General features: G+C 32.7%; 1 pseudogene; it reads left to right on the top strand.

The window, feature by feature from the left end:
- The first annotated feature begins 315 nt into the window (after positions 1 to 315).
- On the top strand, positions 316 to 6,813 carry LOC124938037 (annotated as a pseudogene).
- The last annotated feature ends 14,737 nt before the right edge of the window (positions 6,814 to 21,550 follow it).

The raw sequence follows: 21,550 nt of genomic DNA, 5'->3' as shown, positions 1-21,550 counted from the left end.
CTACATAACAACGAATGTTATTGGAGTTAATTGTGTTGTCTACATTCAACTAGAAAATGCATTTAGTTGAATTTAGCTAGTTTGTAAGTTAGTTCGATCTCTTTGCATTGACACTTGATTGTTATTTGAATTTATAACATCAGAGCATTATTAATGGGCATACTCAATTTTAGATTGAAAATAGTATTTCAGTTTATGTGATAAAGAGTTATTGTTTCATTTTCTTTGGTTTTACAATGTTATTTACTTCATTTTCTGTACTGGACCCGACTTTATTCTCTTCAACTTAAGGATCTTGACTGCGGTATATAGATTGTTTACATTGTTTTGGAGTATCTTTTAACAGTTTCAGTTTCATGCAGACGCAGGATATGATTGTCTTCAAGCCTAATGATCCAAAGTCTTCACAAAGGCTTAATATAGAGTTTCGACTTATAACAGGTAGTAATTGGTTCACAAATGGTTTTAGTATTGACTTATGCTGCAATGATGAAGTACAGTTTAAAATATGTCTTTATGCGAGCTTTCATGATCTCAGGGCACAAGTTCACCCAAAAGCAAGCCCTTCTTAATCTTACTCAAGATCAGGTTCTTAAATTTAGAATCCGCACATCTAGTTTTTGTCTCAGAACATACGAGTTAGCATTCTTTTCGACTAAAGCAGATGCTTGATGTTTTCTAATGTATTACACAGGGTGGAAGCTACATTTTTGAGTTTGCAAACTTTCCTGATCGTGATGCATGCAGAGATTTTGTAGGTGTGTATCTAAAAACTAAAGAACATATCTGCAAATATTACTAATATTAGTTCAGAAGATAGCATTACTAATTAGTAATTTCATATTTAACCATTTACTTTAGCATTGTTTGTACTAACTGCAATTGTATGACAGGTCAAGCAATTTTGAAGACTGGAGGAGGTGGGAAGACTGAGGTTGAGAAGGCTTCTGTAACTCACGCAGGTGAGAAACTAAGCACTAAAGAGATGGAGCGCCGAATATAGCTTCTTCAAGAAGACAGGTTTGACTTCTTATCCTTAACCCTTACAAAAAGTTTGCTTCAATACGATGAACCATTTATTTTTTATGCTATGGCACTGGTTATATTATATCAACAAATCACATGTGCACCGAGATATGCAAAATTTACTAATAGCTACGGCAGTTTCCTTGGTAACACCTGATAAAATAATCATTTGGTTAGATCGTTTAACTATAACTAGATTGATATGCAGATTTTACTAATAGCTACTGCATTTTCCAGTTTCCTTGGTAACACCTGGTAAAACAATCATTCTGTTAGGTTAATCTAACTAACCAGATGAATTTATTGCTTTAGATTTAATAAACAGTATAAATGGATCGATATACTTAATCCATCTAGGAGAAATATCTTTTTGATAGAATTTTTTTATGTTAAAACTAAAATCAATAATTGAAGAAATATCTTGTATACCATAATAAAACAACAAGGAGTTAAAATTAGATTGATTAGAAGCCATGTGAAACATTTGTGCCTGAGAAGCCCCAGAAATGGGCAACTATTGGCTGTTTCATTGAGGAGGTTATTACATAACACTTACTATATTTTCTTGGTTAGTGATTTATTAAAAGATATGTTAGTATTCAGAATTATGGTAGGTTTATATCATCTTGATTTTGAATCACATGTATCTTTATATATTAAAAGGTCTACCTACATTTTGCACAGTGAATTGCAGAAGCTCCATAAGCAGTTTGTTCTAGGGGGTGTTCTAACAGAAGCTGAATTTTGGGCTACACGAAAGGTTAGTTTGCTCGGTTCGATATGTATGTTTGTTCTCACGATACATTTTTTTAGACACAGCTTCATCGTTCGATTCACAAACTTTCTAGAAGAAGGATAGTGGCCAAACAGAGTATGCAAAGCTCTTGGTTAGCATTGGCTTTATTCTGAATTGATTTCAAAAGTTACATATGGACGAGATGTGAAACTTTGGACTTACAGCTACAGAATTTCCCTCCTCAACATGGAAATTCATTTGACTAGAAAATTCATGTTCTTAATGCAAATATGATTTTAATCTGTATTATGCAGGAATCCAAATGTAGTATCCTCTTGGAGAGATATGTAGGTTTTTAGAGTTACTTCTCCAGAAAAGGACTGCTATGTCTTTTTTACTCAGAATTGATATGTCGTGCACATTTTTTTAAGAAGTTTAGTTATTTTTTTGTTGCTTATAACATGAATTTTATCTAGTTGATTTCAGATTTGCAGCTCTAAACAGTCATTGTAGTATATATATGTGATAAGTGGAATTTGATTTTGTTATTTAATACAGAAATTGCTAGAGCGGGATGCAAAAGTAATATTGAAACAACGGGTGGGGTTCAAGAGTGCGATGCTTGCCGATGTCAAACCATCAACTGATGGTCGGGTAAAACATAATTCTCATCCTCTCTTTTTCTGTATTTTCTTATATCATGTATGGTCTGGCCTATGCATTTAATTGTACTTGTCTATACTTCAGACCTTTTTCTTTTGAATGTTTTTGGTAGGTCCTATTTTAGAACTTCGTTTCCAATTTTTTTGGTTGATCCTATTCTACATCTTTCCCTATATCCAAATGACATTTTTCTTACCTTTTTTTTCTTCATGTTTCATACTTACAAGTTACAACTCAGTATTCATATAGATGAAGTTTATACTTTCATTTTGCATCTTCTTCTCCACAAGTAAGACTGATTTCCTTCAATTGTGTTAATTTCAGACGAATAGAGTAACATTTAATTTGACACCAGAGATCATTCATCAGGTATGACCTTTCCATTTTCACTTGCTTCCATTTGTCTAAGTTCTATTGAGTACTACTCCTATCTAGGTTTCCCTTGGCGATTAATTGATGGATTTAACTAGTTATGCATTACATCCTATTGTGTAGAATAATACTGGCTGGTTTTGATTAACAAATAACATGAAGTAGCATAAGTTCCTGGTCTTGAATATTTCTTCGTGCTTCAGTTTCAGACATGTTTATTCTCTTAGCTATACAGCCTATACTCAACATGATGGTCAATAAGGATTGTATCTTCTCAAACTTTACAACTTTTTTTAAAAGGAGTCAAATTATATTATCTACCTTCTTCAGTTGTTATCCAATTGGTCATGAGTCGCATTCTTTGTTGGCATTGATTTCTCATTAATTGTTTGTTTTTGTGTCAATTTCCAGATTTTCGCCGAGAAACCAGCTGTCCACCAGGCATTTCTTAAGCTTGTACCAAGTAAGGTAATGGTGTTTTAACTCTCTCCCCTTTCTCATGTGTACAGGATAAGATAATTGATGGAAAAGTTGAAAACTGAAGCTCATTACAGAGTCAAAAGAGAACATGTTGTTTCTTATGGCTGTGATACACATGAGAAAGGGGTCAATGAAGAGGTCCATTCCTCTTGTTTTTAACCTTCCACCACTCCCTTGTTTTCAATGCAATACAGAGGCAGTGAAATCCACATTAGGAGTTGGAAAGAACAAGACATTTCAAATACAAATAAGCCATTTACAGTTGCATCTCAACAGAAAAAAATTAAAATTCTTATTTTTAAAGCTCATTCATTAAATGATTCGCTAACACAACTTTAGAATTGGTAGTTGATTCCCTGGTAGGTGTTCCTGTTCATTTTTGTTCAGATATTCTAGATCAGACATGCTTAGGAGTTTCAGTTATATCATCAAAATGTCTCTAACTGGTTTGAGATTGAATATTTTTATTTTCATTCGCCCCTTTAATGAAATTTGATCTTCAAAAAACAACTCATTGTAATCGTTGAAGGAGATTCACATTATTTATCAACTTTCAGCCTCAAGTTTCACTAAGAAAGGAATTGTCATTATATACTCAATACTATTTAAAGGATATTATTTGAGGAAAACATTTCCTTCTTCCTGTGCTTCTAGATGCCTGAGAAGATTTTCTGGGACAAATATTGCAAAGCAGAGTACTTCCACCGGACAAAAAGTACGGCTGAATCTGCTGCGGCTGTAGTTGAGGATGAGGAACTTGCTGTTTTCTTGAAGCAGGATGATGTCTGGGCACGTGAAGCTCGCCACAAGGTGCTTACTCTAAAAACTGGAATTTTCATTATATACTCAATACATGGTTGATGTTTTTTTCTTTGTTATCAAAATGTTCTAAACTTAAGGCTCCACATTCCCATGTTTATGGAAAATATTAAAGATCTTATGTGGCATGCTTTATTTCCAGATTAGACGGGTTGATCCAACATTAGATCTTATGTGGCAAGGTGCGTTCAAACGTTACAAAGGGAAGAGAAAAAACAAAACAATAAATAAATAAGAAAACAACGTAAAAATTTTAAATGTCAATAAGATCGAACAAGCCCCCTTTTTTTGGATTAAAGCGAACGCGTGTAACATTAATCCTTTGAGACGATCGTACCCATAACTTTTCCCTTCGAAAACTCAGTCCTGAACAAGTTTATTATCTCATAAACGAGATAAAAATGACTTCATACCAGTTTTCAGCTCTAGTTCTGTTTACAGGTACTAACTTTTAAAATACACTTAAAGGGACTTGTTTTGAAACTCTGGGTAATGCTTGTAAGTTGTCTGTTGGCCACACTTGTGGACAATATCTATTATCTATGATGTTTTGTCATTGTTAGAATGCCAAATGGTACTCATAAGGGTCTAGGGGCATGCTAAATGCAGCCAAAGTTAAAAAAAAAAAAAAAAATTCCATTGATACCTTCAAGTGCTCCTGCAACCATGCCCTTCTGTTTATTCTAACTTCTGCCCTTTATTTGAATTTGATATGATTAGTGACTCCACATGCAGCAAATCACCCCAAGTTTGTTATGGAATCCACTAGACTTGCAGTTTATTAAATGCTCCTTTTAAGTTAAATATATCTCTGACGTAAGAAGTTAGTTGGTCTGGTCTTTGCCTTGGCCTTGGCCTTTTCTCTGCTTTTTCTTTGCTTTAGCTGATGCTTTTGTTTGTTTTTTTGTTTTGTTGCCGCTTTTTTTGTCAACTTCTTTTCTTTTCTTTTCTTTTTTGTCGTTGTTTAAATGACATTTTTTTATGCAATGACCTATGTTCAGAAAAGAAGTTAGTTGGTCTGTGTAGTCTCTATTGGATACTAAGTTTTTAGCTACTAGGAAATCAGATGAATAATTCATCCTTTACTAGTTATTTTTGCTTGATTTTGTTTGGAATTATTTGTGCTTTCAAGAACGATCAGTTTGGGTTATTTAACTTGATCAGGTATGTGAATCATTTGTCCCTTTGACTTCACACAGACGGAGATTTGGGTGACACTAGATCTGTTGCTGAAGCACTTGCCAAGTCGAAGCAGGGTTAGTATCGTTTTCTTTTCTTGTTTATTTTGTATCACAGTTATGTTTTGACCTTTTCTTGTTTATTTTGTATCACATATAAACTTTTTGTTTTTTGGCTGTTGTTGCAGTGGAATTTGCTAATGAAATGTCTGATAAAGAAGCTTATCAAGAACAAGCTGATAGGATTTCTCGGATGGCTGAGATTGAGGATCTCCAGGCACCTCAAGATCCTCCCATTGCACCTCTTTTTATCAAGGTATGATATTCTTGACATGACATGATATAGTTTTATTTTACACAGCTAGTTCAAGATCTGTTGTTTGGACAGGATCCTAGAGACTACTTTGATTCACAGCAAGTCAATGCTATAAGAACTTTGGGACATACATTTGCAGGGTCAAGAGAAACGAAATGTAGAGTGAGAACAGTCGAAGCGTATGGCTCCATGAGAGAGTGCATAGCCCAGATTAAGCATGTAGGGTTAAGTGATCCCATCGTTAAACCTGAAGTTTCTTTGAAGGTAATGATGGCTATTTTGCTTCTATCTGACATCTGCCATTGAAAAACTTAACTGAAGAAAATGTTGGGTTGAACATCGTGGTATTATAGGTATACAATGGGTTAACCCAGACTATTTCTAGCCCCAAGTTTCATCTCGGGAAGAATCCGCAGGCTAGCAATTTGGATATGTTGCCTAGCTCCACGAAACACGACATATTACACGTGAGTTGGCATTACTCTGCATGGTGCTATAGAGACAGACTTCTATTTTTCAATTTTGTGTCCCATAAATTTCATACTAAAAACTTGTATTCTTTGACCATCAAATTCCATTGAAAAATCACCAAATTTAAGTGAATTCTTTTTATTTGGTATAAGATATTTTTCTTGATCATGAGCCATTAGTGTTATTTTTGAGGTTCAATTTTTATGAAAATTATTTTCTAGATCATGATCAAATTCTAATGTAATTTTATTTTTCATTTCTGGGCAGATTATTTTTGTATCGTGATCCAGAATATTTTCTAGATTATTGCAATTTTTGGCAAGCATTCCCAATGTGGGGTTTTCAGGATTACGATCAACACGACAATTTCATTTATTTTTTACAGAATTGGACATCTATCCAAGAATTGCTCAAGCATTTTTGGTCATCATATCCAATTACTACTTCCTATCTCTATACAAAGGTACATGCATTGATCCAATTCATGACAGTTTCTAAGACTGTTGTAAAATTGAGAATTTTGTATATGATGTGAATATACAAGGAGCTCTCATCAGATTATTGTAGTATATTTTTTTATAAGCTCAATTGATAATGTATTTTTTTTATAGGTTAACAGACTTAAGGATGCCATGTCAACTACTTATTTAAGGCTACAAGTACCTAATTATTTGTTTAAGAATTGGCAACATGAAACTTGTAAACAATCAGTCTTGGTACATGAAACTTGTAAACAATCAGTCTTTGTTTAATAATTAAAGAATATTTTTATTTTAATAAACATATTATAGAATGAATGCGAAAGTATAGTGTTCATTAAACATTACATTTATATTTGGAAAAGAAATAAATGGTCGATGACATTAAAGAAACATTCCATGACATTAGATGATGACCCTTCTACAATAGAATCTCAAGTAAACACTTGCTCTTTTTTATTTATTCAGTTTATATATTATTTTAAAATCAAGTCAATCTTATAATAATTTTAATTATTTAATTATTATAATTTTATATTAGATAAATTTTATCTTTTAGAAATTAATTAAAATTTTGATAATATAATGTTTATAATTTGTTTTAAAATATAATCGAACTTAAAATAAATTTAATGAATTAATGGACTTTAAATAAACTGAATTAATTAATTAATCGGACAGTGACGCGGCGGCGGACAGTGATGCGGCGGCGGACAGTGACGCGGCGGCGGATAATTAAAAGTATAAATACATCCCTCTGCCCATCTTTTTTTTCTGTTGCGCCAGGTTTACGCCGATCGATTGGATCCACCACCACCGCGTCTCCGCGTCTCTCTTTTCTCCGCGTCAACACAGAGAGAGGAAGAAGAAGGAGAAAGAATTGTATTCGCGTTCTAGGCAGCAGAAAACTTTGAAAAGCGTTTTATCTCTGTTTTCGTACTTCCATTTTCTCTAGGTTTTTGCATCTTTTGTTATCTCCTTTTTTGTGATGATTGTTATCTCCATTGAATCATGCGATAATAATGCAGATCTGATCTTCCGGTTTGATCAACGTTGGTGATGATTTCTATAAGGTATCAAATCCTCTTCTCTGTATATTTTTCCTCATAACTTTCGCTGTTCATTGTGCATTGTCATCCCGATGCCTTCTAGAGATATTTGATTGCATCTGCATTGGATTGAGACTTGAGAGAATCGTACATTTATCTGTTTATGATAATGTGCCTTTCTTGTTTGTTAGATGCCTGAAACTTGTAATTGATCTTCCTAATTTTCAATAGTTTTACGGAATTAGAGAGAGGCGATGATCATCCGAATTCATTGGCAAGGTTAATTATAACATAAGATCGTTCCACCACCACCACCACGGACAAAAACTATGTTGAATCGCACTCTTCTAGACTCGATCCTAATACCGGTGAAGGTAAAAACAGTTGGAAGGTCTTCACAGAGACAAACTCCGTCTTCGCCGTGCAGGAGCCGCCTGGATTTCCAGCGTGCCGACACCTACCTCCGATGTCAACATTCCAACCTCCAACAGACTTGTTTCCAGGCGCGGATCAGGTCGTTAAAATTCGAGTCATTAAAATTGAGTCATTAAAATCGATCGGAAAAGCAAGCCCATCTCTCTTTTCTCCGCGTCTCTCTTCTCGGTTGGTCGGAGCTCTGCGCCAGTTAAGAGGAGAAGTGTGATCTTCTCATTTCATTTCTAATAATTAATGGCTTAGACAAACCCTAATTTCCCAAACTTTCTTACCCTGTTTGATAATGTATTCGAGTCAATCAATAATCATGTTTATTTAATTAGTTGATCAATGAAACTCTTTCTTGACGGAAAATGGATGAAGGTTCGCCCCATTGCACCTCAAAACATTATTTGGTTTAAGGGTTTTTTTTGGGGCAAACTGATATTATTTTTTGGATATTAGTTTCTTCATCAATATCTCCAAATTGTAGTATAATGTTCTGCTTCATTTAAGAATGTTTTGTTTCTGATTTTTTAACAATATGACAAATGTATCTTTTTCATATTCATATATCCTGCTGCTGCGCTAAGAGAACCTATGAGTGCACTGTTCAAAGTTGTAGTCTGGGTTGATGTACTATCAGCCGAGCAAAAGGGCAACAATGGAGGAAGATACATCTGCCACCCAGTTTGAAGATTACACGAAAAAAGTTCAATTCAGGTTCATACCCCAATTCAGGTTCATACCTTTACTAGTCAATTTTCAGATAGATTTATGCCTTGCTTTTGTATTCTCACTACTGAAAGTGATTTTTTTAACAAAACTAGTCTTTATGTTCAACTTTTTGTTTACTTTATTATGTTACCATTCATAATTAAAAGTATCAATACACTCCTCCACCACTGAATCCTCCGCGTCTCTCTTCTCGGTTGGTCGTCGGAGCTCTGTGCCAGTTAAGAGGAGAAGTGTGATCGGAGAGTGAAATCCACCACCCGACGACCATTGATTCCACATCATCCTCAGGTCGGTCAGTTCTTCTCATTTCATTTCTAATTATTAATGGCTCAGACAAACCCTAATTTCCCAAACTTTCTTACCCTGTTTGATCAATCAATGTATTCGAGTCAATCAATAATAATGTTTCTTTAATTAGTTGATCAATGAAACTCTTTCTTGACGGAAAATGGATGAAGGTTCGCCCCATTGCACCTCAAAACATTATTTGGTTTAAGGGTTTTTTTTGGGGCAAACTGATATTATTTTTTGGATATTAGTTTCTTCATCAATATCTCCAAATTGTAGTATAATGTTCTGCTTCATTTAAGAATGTTTTGTTTCTGATTTTTTACCAAAATGACAAATGTATCTTTTTCATATTCATATATCCTGCTGCTGCGCTAAGAGAACCTATGAGTGCACTGTTCAAAGTTGTAGTCTGGGTTGATGTACTATCAGCCGAGCAAAAGGGCAACAATGGAGAATGATACATCTGCCACCCAGTTTGAAGATTACACGAAAAAAGTTCAATTCAGGTTCATACCCCAATTCAGGTTCATACCTTTACTAGTCAATTTTCAGATAGATTTATGCCTTGCTTTTGTATTCTCACTACTGAAAGTGGTTTCTTTAACAAAACAAGTCTTTATGTTCAACTTTTTGTTTACTTTATTATGTTACCATTCATAATTAAAAGTATCAATACACTCCTCCACCACTGAATCCTCCGCGTCTCTCTTCTCGGTTGGTCGTCGGAGCTCTGTGCCAGTTAAGAGGAGAAGTGTGATCGGAGAGTGAAATCCACCACCCGACGACCATTGATTCCACATCATCCTCAGGTCGGTCAGTTCTTCTCATTTCATTTCTAATTATTAATGGCTCAGACAAACCCTAATTTCCCAAACTTTCTTACCCTGTTTGATCAATCAATGTATTCGAGTCAATCAATAATAATGTTTCTTTAATTAGTTGATCAATGAAACTCTTTCTTGACGGAAAATGGATGAAGGTTTGCCCCATTGCACCTCAAAACATTATTTGGTTTAAGGGTTTTTTTTGGGGCAATCTGATATTATTTTTTAGATATGATCGAGATTTTTCATTTGGTATAAAATTAGTTTCTGCATCAATATCCCCAAATTGTAGTATAATGTTCTGCTTCATTTGAGAATGTTTTGTTTCTGATTTTTTACCAAAATGACAAATGTATATTCTTCATATTCATATCCTGCTGCTGCGCTAAGAGAACCTATGAGTGGACTGTTCATAGTTGTAGTCTAGGTTGATGTACTATCAGCCAAGCAAAAGGGCAACAATGGAGGAAGATACATCTGTCACCCAGTATGAAGATTACACGAAAAAAGTCCAATTCAGGTTCATACCTTTACTAGTCAATTTTCAGATAGATTTATGTCTTGCTTTTGTATTCTCACTACTGAAAGTGGTTTCTTTATCAAAACTAGTCTTTATGTTCAATTTTTGTTTTCTTTATTATGTTACCATTCAGAATTAAAAGTATCAATACACTTATCCACAACTGAATTCTCCGCGTCTCTCTTCTCGGTCGGTCGGAGCTCTGCGCCAGTTAAGAGGAGAAGTGTGATCGGAGAGTAAAATCCACCACCCGACGACCGTTCCTTCCACATCATCCTCAGTTCGGTCAGTTCTTCTCATCTCATTTCATTTCTAATAATTAATGGCTTAGACAAACCCTAATTTCCCAAACTTTTTTACCCTGTTTGATAATGTATTCGAGTCAATCAATAATCATGTTTCTTTAATTAGTTGATCAATGAAACTCTTTCTTGCCGAAAATGGATGAAGGTTCGCCCCATTGCACCTCAAAACATTATTTGGTTTAAGGGTTTTTTTTGGGGCAAACTGATATTATTTTTTGAATATTAGTTTCTTCATCAATATCTCCAAATTGTAGTATAATGTTCTGCTTCATTTAAGAATGTTTTGTTTCTGATTTTTTACCAAAATGACAAATGTATCTTTTTCATATTCATATATCCTGCTGCTGCGCTAAGAGAACCTATGAGTGCACTGTTCAAAGTTGTAGTCTGGGTTGATGTACTATCAGCCGAGCAAAAGGGCAACAATGGAGGAAGATACATCTGCCACCCAGTTTGAAGATTACACGAAAAAAGTTCAATTCAGGTTCATACCCCAATTCAGGTTCATACCTTTACTAGTCAATTTTCAGATAGATTTATGCCTTGCTTTTGTATTCTCACTACTGAAAGTGGTTTCTTTAACAAAACTAGTCTTTATGTTCAACTTTTTGTTTACTTTATTATGTTACCATTCATAATTAAAAGTATCAATACACTCCTCCACCACTGAATCCTCCGCGTCTCTCTTCTCGATTGGTCGTCGGAGCTCAGTGCCAGTTAAGAGGAGAAGTGTGATCGGAGAGTGAAATCCACCACCCGACGACCATTGATTCCACATCATCCTCAGGTCGGTCAGTTCTTCTCATTTCATTTCTAATTATTAATGGCTCAGACAAACCCTAATTTCCCAAACTTTCTTACCCTGTTTGATCAATCAATGTATTCGAGTCAATCAATAATAATGTTTCTTTAATTAGTTGATCAATGAAACTCTTTCTTGACGGAAAATGGATGAAGGTTCGCCCCATTGCACCTCAAAACATTATTTGGTTTAAGGGTTTTTTTTTGGGGCAATCTGATATTATTTTTTAGATATGATCGAGATTTTTCATTTGGTATAAAATTAGTTTCTACATCAATATCCCCAAATTGTAGTATAATGTTCTGCTTCATTTGAGAATGTTTTGTTTCTGATTTTTTACCAAAATGACAAATGTATATTCTTTATATTCATATCCTGCTGCTGCGCTAAGAGAACCTATGAGTGGACTGTTCATAGTTGTAGTCTAGGTTGATGTACTATCAGCCAAGCAAAAGGGCAACAATGGAGGAAGATACATCTGTCACCCAGTATGAAGATTACACGAAAAAAGTCCAATTCAGGTTCATACCTTTACTAGTCAATTTTCAGATAGATTTATGTCTTGCTTTTGTATTCTCACTACTGAAAGTGGTTTCTTTATCAAAACTAGTCTTTATGTTCAATTTTTGTTTTCTTTATTATGTTACCATTCAGAATTAAAAGTATCAATACATTCATCCACAACTGAATTCTCCGCGTCTCTCTTCTCGGTCGGTCGGAGCTCTGCGCCAGTTAAGAGGAGAAGTGTGATCGGAGAATAAAATCCACCACCCGACGACCGTTCCTTCCACATCATCCTCAGTTCGGTCAGTTCTTCTCATCTCATTTCATTTCTAATAATTAATGGCTTAGACAAACCCTAATTTCCCAAACTTTTTTACCCTGTTTGATAATGTATTCGAGTCAATCAATAATCATGTTTCTTTAATTAGTTGATCAATGAAACTCTTTCTTGACGGAAAATGGATGAAGGTTCGCCCCATTGCACCTCAAAACATTATTTGGTTTAAGGGTTTTTTTTGGGGCAATCTGATATTATTTTTTGGATATGATCGAGATTTTTCATTTGGTATAAAATTAGTTTCTACATCAATATTCCCAAATTGTAGTATAATGTTCTGCTTAATTTGAGAAAGTTTTGTTTCTGATTTTTTAACAAAATGACAAATGTATCTTTTTCATATTCATATCCGGTTGCTGCGCTTAGAGAACCTATGAGTGCACTGTTCATAGTTGCAGTCTAGGTTGATGTACTATCAGCTAAGCAAAAGGGCAACAATGGAGAAAGATACATTTGCCACCCAGTATGAAAATTACACGAAAAAAGTCCAATTCAGGTTCATAGCCCAATTCAGGTTCATACCTTTACTAGTCAATTTTCAGATAGATTTATGCCTTGCTTTTGTATTCTCACTACTGAAAGTGGTTTCTTTATCAAAACTATTCTTTATGTTCAACTTTTTGTTTTCTTTATTATGTTACCATTTAGAATTAAAAATATAAATACACTCCTCCACCACCGAATCCTCCGCATATCTCTTCTCGGTCGGTCGGAGCTCTACGCCAGTTAAGAGGAGAAGTGTGATCGGAGAGTGAAATCCACCAACCGACGACCGTTCCTTCCACATCATCCTCAGGTCGGTCAGTTCTTCTCATCTCATATCATTTCTAATAATTAATGGCTCAGACAAACCCTAATTTCCCAAACTTTCTTACCCTGTTTGATCAATCAATGTATTCGAGTCAATCAATAATCATGTTTATTTAATTAGTTGATCAATGAAACTCTTTCTTGACGGAAAATGGATGAAGGTTCGCCCCATTGCACCTCAAAACATTATTTGGTTTAAGGGATTTTTTTGGGGCAAGCTGATATTATTTTTTGGATATGATCGAGATTTTTTTATTTGGTATAAGAATTAGTTTCTGCATCAATATCCCCAAATTGTAGTATAATGTTCTGCTTCATTTGAGAAAGTTTTACTTAGATAATGCCATTAATATTGTTTCTTCTCGTAGGTAGTGAATCATAATGTGTCTTAGCTAGTGATTTGCTCAGATACGCGATGGGTATTCTTTTCTACATCAATACTGCGCCAATGCTGGCATCTATTTCTACTTTGAGATCAATTGAAAAATCGGGTAATACTGCTACCGGAGTGGTGGTTAGAGCCTTTTTCAAAGTTTTAAATGTCTTCTCTGCATCTTTATTCCATTTAAACATACCATTCTTGAGTTAAACCATGTAATGGTTTGTTAATAGTCCAAGCTGCATACGAATCTTCGATAATACCCTGCCCAAGATAGCCTCTTAATGCTTTGATGCCCAAGAAATGACCTAGATATTCTGTTTCTTTAATCCAAATAAGCATTTTGATCAATTTATCACTAGACTGTTTTTTTTTAGAATTTTCATAAATTACTCAAAATATCTTAGATGTAGTTTCATATTAGAACTGTATATAAGAATATCATAAAAAATACTAATAATATCTTTCCTTGGCCATTCTCGAAATATTTCAATTATTAATACTTAGAATGTTGCATTTGAATTTGATAATCCGAATGTCATTACTCTGAATTCATACACTCATTATGAAAAAAGTCTTGTGAATGTCATCTTCTCTTACCATTATTTGATGATAATACATACATAAGTCGCGGTTGATGAAAATCATTGTTTCATGAATCTCATTTAGTAACTCTTCCACTAGTACATGTATAGGGTACTTATCTAGTTATCCTTGATTGTGATTTCATTTAGTTGTATGTAGTCTACACAAAACATCCATGTTCCATCTTTTTTTCTTAACTAGGATAACCGGAGAAGCAAATAAACTTGTACTGTTTCTTATAAACACAACCCTCTTTATCTCTACCACTAAAGCCCCTTTCTCGATGAAGCTCTCTTCTAATGAACATCTCCAATGGAGGCTGCCATGTTCAGCCTACTGCTCAAGTCTCAGACTCTTGCTCCATGGCTGACAACACATTTGGATGTCTTTGTCTAAAGTCGTTACCTTTGATTGTCCAATCCTTCACCCTTTTCACCACCAACTCAATTCCGCCATCGCATGTCATCGTGTAAAAGGTTCCATGTTTCCTCTTCCCAACAGCTCTGCCTGGCCTAAAGCAAATCCTCGAATCTCAAACCGTTCACAATCAAGCTCGAAATACTGATCATCGACGAAGACGTCATCACACCACTCTCGTTCACAAGGCCCAATGTTTTGCTTGGCTTCATTTCGAGACTGTCGTCACTTATAAAGGCAACTCTTTTCGCCCGTCTTTCATCTCTCTGTTCTTGTTTGATTCCTCTTTTACAGAGTTTATGTAAGTTTAAGAAGATAATATCCAGTCCTATGAGGAGATAGCCAGATGCTGATCCTGATATACATATTCCTGCCATAAATGCTTCCTCAAGATGCTGGTATAACTTTGGAGAAAATGAATATTTCATCAAGTACACTTTAGTTATTGCTAAAAATCGGGAAGAATGACTTGAAATCCATTATTTTGAATTGTTGATGAGACCAACCTTTTTTTAGTTGCTTTTTTAGAGTTTTCTTGTAAGAACACGTCCGTAGAATTAGATCACGTCTCTTCTAGGTTATAACATTATAGAAGCCTCACTCTTTTACAGGATAACTGTCATTCTACATAGTTATAATTTGTTTGAATTTTAAGTACTACACTAAGTTCATACTGCAATATTCATCTCTTGGATAGGGAAAAACTTAATATCTAATCAATATTTTTTTACTTCTCCATTTTTTCTAACAAATAATCAATCTTACCTAATTTGTTAAACATATAATATCTAATAAAGTTCAAGATCTGTATTATAAGAAGACACAAGAAACTATGGACAATAAGTTATATGAAATTAGCCGCACATGTTATTTAAATAAGATGCATTAAATTCAAGACAATAATTTCTTGAAATTCTATCCTAAAGACATTTAAGGGTACTCTAAATTCTACAAGTTTAATGGTTATTTAACTAATTATCTAAAGTAACTTGATAAGCCTACTTTCTTGCTCGATGAAGATACAAGCACTATGAGAAGTTAAAAAAAAATCACTTTATTAATGTTGACTTTAAATGGATGAATTTTAATGGCTTGTGATTTTGGACTAGAGAAATATATTAAGATTAATAAAATCATTTTATTTTCTCTGCTCTTTTTCAAAAGTAATTTGATAAGCCTACTTTGTTTTCTGCGAATACAAACACAAAGATTAATTATGTATTTAATGGTTATTCTGGGATTAATCCTTAATGAAGAGTTGCAATGACAATTTATCATCAGGGAGATTGTGGATTACAATAACAAGCAATCCAGAGATGATCTTTGTTAATTTTAAAAATAAAAAACTCAGATATGTTTAAATTTCTGTTGTTTGAATGATTTTTATTTTCTATGTCATAATTTTAATTGCATATTAAATCAAAAGCATGTACTATTGTTATTGTGGAGTAGGTAGTGCTATTTCAATTTTACGATAAAACTCTAGAAGTTGTAAGTTGGTTTTGATTCTCATATATGTGTCTTGCATACCCGAATGTCATCCCATGCAGTTGCTGCTATTGAGTTGCATACGAATCTTTGATAATACCCTGCCCATGAAAGCCTCTTAATGCTTTGATGCCCAATAAATGACCTAGATATTTCTGCTTTTTTAATCCAAATAAGCATTTTGATTGCTTACCATTATACTGTTTTTTAAGAATTTTCATAACTTTCTCAAAATACCTTAGATTTAGTTCCATATTAGAATTGTATATAAGAATATCATAAAAAAAATATACTAATAATACCTTTCTTTGGCCATACTCGAAAATATTTCAATTATTAATACTTAGAATGTTGCAGTTGAATTTGATAATCCGAATGTCATTACTCTTGAATTCATAAAGTTTAGAATGAGTTCTGAAAATAATCTTGTGGATGTCCTCTTCTCTGACCCTTATTTGATGATAATCCGCACATATGTCGAGGTTGATGAAAATCGTTGCTTCATAGAGCTCATTCAGTAACTCGTCCACTACAGATATAAGGTACTTATCCTTGATTGTGATTTCATTTTGTTGTATGTACTCTACACAAAATATCCATGTTTCATCCTTATTCTTAACAAGGATAATCGGATAAACAAATAAACTTGTGTTGTTTCTTATAAACCCAACCCTCTTCATCTCTGCTACTGAAACCTTTTTTGAATAGGGATAAAGGTATATAGTCTAGATTTGGTGGAATCGTTTGAGATTATTAGAATGATCAGTTTTTTGAATTGAAATTTTTTTTGAATTGGAGACAAGCAGGCAGCTGGTTTGGTTTTATGAAAACAGTGAGGTACTTTTCAATTAACTTTTGAATGGACAAGTCTGGTTATCCTTTTATGATCGGTTTGTTCTATTTTATGAAGATTACTTAATTTCTATGTGGTATAATTGTCCTACGAAACAACCCAATCCTTTCTTAATAGTTTTTAGCTCATTGACTCACACTCATCAAATTGAAAGTTCTTTTATCCTTAATCCCGTACAAACGTATTTTTAAATCATTGATCCTTGTCTTCATTCATTGTTTTGGATACTTCCAGCTTACTTGTTTAATCTTTCTCATCCAATCAACCCTAAACTATGTTGCAGCAATTTGAGTGTCCATACCTCGAGTGTAAATTAATTTTCCTTTGCACGATCCTATATAAAGAACCTTCATCTGCAATGGTAAATACTAACGGATTATTTTCTCGTAGGTTAAAACCCAACCCAATTGGCGTGCATTTCCTTCGTCTATAAACGAATGAGTACTCCCATTATCAATCAAAATAAGATCTTTCCTTTTTTTGAGTTGCCCTAAAATTTTTAGTATAGAGTTATTGGTTGAAACGTTAATAGAACTTCATTCGTGAATACATCCCTCCACGTCGAAACCATGTGGTCCATCAAATAATTAGTAACCCATGTTCCAGCTCGGCCCGTAAAAAATATATAGCATAATTCACCTTGTCACTATCTTCGATTGTGAAATTTTCGAAAAATTGGTTCGCCCTCCTAACCCTATCGAATTAGTTCTATCAAATTTGTCTTGATCAATTATAGGATTCTTTAAAATAAGCTTCATGTTTTTTGTAGTCCTACTAATTTAAACTTCTATCTGTTGTTATAGTTGTTTGTTTGTTATATTTTTACATCAGATCGGCAAAATATTTCATCTCCATCTACGTTCTCTTTTCATGCTGAAGTCGATGATGACGCTCCTTTGAGTTCTTCCTTGATTTTGTTGACATGTATGTTTCTTGATTCAATTTTTTCGGTTAGATTTTGCCAAAAATGGTGACTACATTGATGTCTTCAAGTTGAATTTCACATTATCTTGTTGTAGTGCTACGGTCTTGTGACAAAATTTTGGATTCGATTAGATGTTGATGTTCTTGAATTTTTTATGTAACATGTCAATTTGATTTTCAACTGTTGTTTCTTGATGTAGATTGACTAAATGTTGACATTTGTTTCTATTTTGAGATCCTGAAAAATCAGGTAATAATAAAATTGGAGTGGTGGTTAGAGCCTCTTTTAAAGTTTTAAATGCCTTCTTTGCATTTTCAGTCCATTTAGATATACCCTTCTTGAGTTGCATACGAATCTTTGATAATAACTTGCCCATGAAAACTTTGATGCCTAATAAATGACCTATATATTCCTACTTCTTTAATCCTAATAAACATTTGAACGCTTACCAATAGACTATTTTTTAGAATGTTTAAAACATCCTCAATATGCCTTGATTGTTCTTCCATATTAGAACTATGTATAAGAATATCTTAAAAACTTAGATATACCCTTCTTGAGTTGCATACGAATCTTTGATAATACCTTGCCCATGAAAACTTTGATGCCTAAGAAATGACCTATATATTCCTACTTCTTTAATCCTAATAAGCATTTGAACGCTTACCAATAGACTGTTTTTTAGAATGTTTAAAACATCCTCAATATGTCTTGGTTGTTCTTCCATATTAGAACTATGTATAAGAATATCTTAAAAAATACTAATAAAACCATTTCTTAGCCATTTTAGAAAATATTTAATTTATTAATTGCTTAGGCCTTGTTTAGATTCAGGTTATTTAACAAATATGATTGGTGGTGATTTTAAGAAGGTATAAATTTTTTTTGGTAAATGACTTAATAAAGTATTAGTATATAATGATAAAATAATAATTATTTGGTATCAAATTATTAAAACACTGCTATTGAGAATACTTTATTTCTGTCTATTCTCTTAGTTGTTTAGTCTTAAAAATAATTTGATAAACCTATTTTGTTACCCCGCATGTATAGAAACACAAAATCTCAAATATAATGAAACCGCACTTATAAATGTTGGTTTATAGTGATTGATATTTGTATGGCTTGAAATTTTGGACTTAGAGGTATTATATTTCAAATTACAAAAGTATTATGTTAGAGAATACTTAATTTCTGCATATTCTCTTGAATAGTTGATCTATTCTTTTCAAAAGTAATATTATATACTTAATTGGTTGTTTTTTGTTGCAATTACAAACACAAAGAATATTTCAAATAATATGGGGAATGAAGGTGATATCACTTAATTAAGGTTGGCTCTATAGTATTTTGATTTTGTTTTATAGAATTATAATACTATGGTTGAGAATACATCATTTCTGCATATTCTTGTTCTTAGTTGTTTTAATCTTTAAAATAATTTGTTAAAAATATTTTGTTGTCCTCATAGAATCACAAAAAAACTTCAAAAAGAATGAAAACAATATAACTTACTAATGTTGGTTTATAGTGATTGGTATTTTCATACCTTCTGATTTTGAACTTTAGAGAAGTATTCAGTTTCAAATGATAGAAGTGTATTATGTTAGAGAATACTTCATTTCTACATATTTTATTGACTAGTTAGTCTATCTTTTTAAAAATTAATTTTATAAATATATTTTGTTGTCCTTTGCGAGTACAGACACAAAAACATCATTTCAAAAAACATGGGGCGATATAACTTTAAAAGTTGACTCGATAATATTTGATTTTGTGATGAAGTATCAAATGATTGAAAATTGTGTTTGAGAATACTTCATTTCTTTATATTCTTTTACCTAGTTGTTTAAGTCTTTTAAAAATAATTTGACAAGTCAATTTTGTTGACCTTTATAGATAAAACTACAAAGAAAAGTTCAAAAGAAATTGGGGCATTTTACTAATGTTAGTTGTCTAGTTATGATATTTTCATGGCTTTTTACTTGTGATTTGAGAAATATAATCAATTTTGTAATTAAAGAAATATCATGTTTGAGAATACTTCATTTCATTTATGCATATTCTCATAATAGTTGACCCTTATGGATAAAACCATAAAGAAAAGTTCAAAAGAAATTGGGACATTTTACTAATGTTAATTGTCTAGTTATGAGATTTTCGTGGCTTTTAATTGGTGACTTAAGAAATATAATCAAGTTTGCAATTAAAGGAATACTATGTTTGAGAAACTTCATTTCATTTATGCATAATCTTAGACTAGTTGACCCTTATAGATAAAACCACAAAGAAAAAGTTCAAAAGAAATTGGGGGCATTCTACTAATGTTAGTTGTCTAGTTATGAGATTTTCGTGGCTTTCTATTTGTGACTCGAGAAATATAATTAAACTTGCAATTTAAGAAAAACTATGTTTGAGAATACTTCATTTCATTTATGCATATTTTCAAACTAGTTGACCCTTATGGATAAAACCACAAAGAAAAGTTGAAAAGGAATTGGGGCATTTTACTAATGTTAATTGTCTAGTTATGAGATTTTCGTGGCTTTCGATTTTTTACTTGAGAAATATAATCAAGTTTTAAATTAAATAAAATTATGTTTGAGAATACTTCATTTCATTTATGCATATTCTCAGACTAGTTGACCCTTATTGATAAACCACAAAGAAAAGTTCAAAAGAAATTGGGACATTTTACTAATTTTAATTGTCTAGTTATGAGATTTTCGTGGCTTTCGATTGGTGACTTGAGAAATATAATCAAGTTTGCAATTAAAGGAATACTATGTTTGAGAAACTTCATTTAATTTATGCATATTCTCAGACTAGTTGACCCTTATGGATAAAACCACAAAGAAAAAGTTCAAAAGAAATTGGGGGCATTCTACTAATGTTAGTTGTCTAGTTATGAGATTTTCGTGGCTTTCTATTTGTGACTCGAGAAATATAATTAAACTTGTAATTTAAGAAAAACTATGTTTGAGAATACTTCATTTCATTTATGCATATTCTCAAACTAGTTGACCCTTATGGATAAAACTACAAAGAAAAGTTGAAAAGGAATTGGGGCATTTTACTAATGTTAATTGTCTAGTTATGAGATTTTCGTGGCTTTCGATTTTTTACTTGAGAAATATAATCAAGTTTTAAATTTAATAAAATTATGTTTAAGAATGCTTCATTTCATTTATGCATATTCTCAGACTAGTTGACCCTTATGGATAAAACCACAAAGAAAAAGTTCAAAAGGAATTTGGGTCATTTTACTAATGTTAGTTGTATGAGATTTTCGTTGCTTTCGATTTATGACTTGAGAAATATAATTAAACTTGCAATTTAAGAAACATTATGTTTGAGAATACTTCATTTTCATTTATTCATATTCTCAAAATAATTTATCTATTTTTTTCATAATTAATTTGTTAAGCCTATTTTGCTGTCCGATATTAAACACAAAAAAATATTTTGAAAATTATGAGACAACATCACTTAATTAAGTGGTTCTATAATATTGAGATTTTAAATTTGTGAAATATATTAAATATCAAATAATTTAACTCACTGTATTTTAGAATAATTCATTTATACTTATTATCTTTGTTTATTATAAGGCAATATCACTTAAATTGTGAATTTGGACTTAAATATATTAAGTATTAAATGATTAAATTATTAAGGTTGAGGATACTTTATTTATGCATATTTTCTTGTTTAGTTTCTTTTGTCATAAAAATAATATAATTAATATATTTTATTGTTCGGCGTGGAT

This window comes from Impatiens glandulifera, chromosome 1 (genome assembly GCF_907164915.1).
Source record: "Impatiens glandulifera chromosome 1, dImpGla2.1, whole genome shotgun sequence".
Classification (NCBI taxonomy): Eukaryota; Viridiplantae; Streptophyta; class Magnoliopsida; order Ericales; family Balsaminaceae; genus Impatiens; species Impatiens glandulifera.
This window is presented reverse-complemented; position numbering and strand designations above follow the sequence as displayed.